This window comes from Penaeus monodon, chromosome 17 (assembly GCF_015228065.2).
Source record: "Penaeus monodon isolate SGIC_2016 chromosome 17, NSTDA_Pmon_1, whole genome shotgun sequence".
In the NCBI taxonomy this organism is placed as follows: domain Eukaryota; kingdom Metazoa; phylum Arthropoda; class Malacostraca; order Decapoda; family Penaeidae; genus Penaeus; species Penaeus monodon.
The window spans coordinates 25,405,355-25,407,854 of record NC_051402.1 but is presented as its reverse complement, the minus strand read 5'-3'; positions in this window follow the sequence as shown (position 1 = coordinate 25,407,854).

The window sequence follows — 2,500 nt, the reverse complement described above, 5'->3', positions numbered from 1 at the left end:
CCCAAAAAAGGGCATTCGCCTAAGAATAAAAAGGGGAAGTCACGCTGTGGCACAAACCGCGTTGTTAGGAAGGGCATCCAAACAGGTTTAAGGTGGCACTGCCATAAAAACCCTTTAGTAAGAATTGAAAAAGAGGCCATACCGGGGGGAATGAAAATCGTAAAAAAAAAAATAAAAAAAAAATTTAAAAATTTTATATATTATAAAAAATATTATATATTTTTATATTATAATTTAAAAAATAATATATATTTATTATATATATAACACACAACTTTATATCCTTAAGACAGGTATCTGTCTATTATCTATGGTTGTGGGCATTTTAATTATAAAAATAAAAATATAGTATATATTAAAATATATATTATTTTTTATAAAAAAAATATGTACCCCACACACCACACACATTGTGGGGTGTGTAGTATTTAGAAGGTTATGAAATTTAAAACTGTGCAAAAATATTACACAAAGGACTATAAATATCTGGCATTAGGTATCATGCTGCAGATTCTCTTTCATATTATGAAAGTACAAACAAAATTGTTTAGCTTGTCCAAGGAGGCTGAAAGGGATACGGCTAAGTTCTCAACTGGGGTAGATGGGGTTTTTTTGGGAAAAGGATCCCCATATTTTGGGAGATCAATGTAATTTTGAAATGTAAAAATAAATCCTATTTATATAAATAATGTAAATAAAATAAAACATATTATTAACACACAGACACAATATTTTATGTGGTGTTGTGTGTGTGTGTGTGTGTGTGTGTGGTTTTTGGGGTTTTGTGCTGTGTGGTGTGTGTGGTGTGTGTGTGGGGTGTGTTTGGTGTTTGTGTTTTGTTTTTGTGTGTGTGGGTTTGGGGGTTTTGTATGTGTGTGTGGGGGCCCTGTGTGTGCATCACCGTGTGTGTGTGCATGCCGCGTGTGTGTTCATCCGGTGTTGTGTGCATACCCGCTGGTGTTGGGGGTGTTGGGTGTGTGTGTGTGTTGTGGTGTGTTGGTGTGTTTGTGTGTGTGTGTGTGGGTGTGTGGTGTGGGGTGTGTGTGTGGTGTGTGTGTTTGTGGGGGTCGTGTGTGTGTGGTGGTGTGTGGTGGTGTGTGGTGGTGGGTTTTGTGGTGTGTGTGTTTTGTGTGTGTGTGGGGGTGTGTGCGTGCGCGTGTGGGTTTTCGGCGCGTGTTGTGCATGCACGCGTGTGGTGTGCATGCACTCGTGTGTGTGTGCATGCACGCGCGCGGTGGGGGTGTGTGTGTTGTGTGTGTGTGTGTGGTGTGGTGTGTGTGGTGTTGGTGGTGGTGTGTGTGTAGTGTGTGGTGCGTGCGCGTGTGTGGGTGTGGTGGTGTGCATGCAGCGTTGGGGGTGTGCTGCCGGTGTGTGGTGCAGCACGATGTGTTGGGGCATGCACGCGTGTGTGTGGATGCCCCGTGGTGTGTGCTGCCCGCGTGGTGTGCATGCCGGGTGTGTGTGCATCACGCGCGTGTGTGTGATCACGGCGCGCGGCGTGTGTGTGTGTGTGGGTGTGTGTGTGTGGGTTTTGTGGTGTGTTGTGGGGGTGTGGTGGGGGGGTGGTCTGAGCGGCATGCGGGCATACTAAAAAGAAAAAAATTTAAATATATACCAAAATGATAAAATAAACAGGGAAAAAAAGGAACACAAATCAGTTTTGGTTATTATTGTGATTAATCCCGGAAAGGGACATTTAAAAAAAACAATAAAAAAAAAATGATGATGGTGTAATTTTTGCAATAAAAAATATAAAAATAACATAAAAACATAAAATAATAATAATAATAAAATAAAAAAATAACAGAAAAAAACAATAAAAATAACATGAAATAACAATAATATAAAAATAAAAAAAAAAACAATAATAATAACCATAATAATTTATAATCTAATCAGGCTGTAATCATAAACTAATAAAATAAAAATAAAAAACGTAAGACAAAAGAATAAAAACAAAACGAAAATGATAAGAACAAACAGATAAACATTTTTTTTGCCCAGAAATTCAATTCATAAACAGCAACGCAGACATATTTCTGTAGCCAAAAAAGCAAAAAAACGCAAAAAAAATCCTAAAAAAAAAAAAAAAAGGTACGGAAATAAACAAAATACAAAAAATAGAAATAAAATACAAAAAACCCAACTTTTTTTCACAAAAATAAAAAACCGTCCTTCCACAAGATTTTTCTTTAGATCTACAAAACACCCGTGTCCCCTACAAAAAAATTGGGCAAAAAGTCTCTAAAAGGATAAAAAAAGAAAAATAAATATGTTGGTATATTGGGCCCCTTTAAACTTAAGGAAGTTATATACTTTCTTAATGTAGTCTCCATTATAAATAAGTCAGTTAGTGCCATTTTAAAGCCTATGCGATATGATAATAAAAAAAAAAAGGGGGAGGGGCTATTTTATAAATATATTCACAAAAGAGCAGTACATATTTTTTAATCAATTTTCAATACAAATTTGTATTTTTAGTCTGTACAGTGCTGCATGC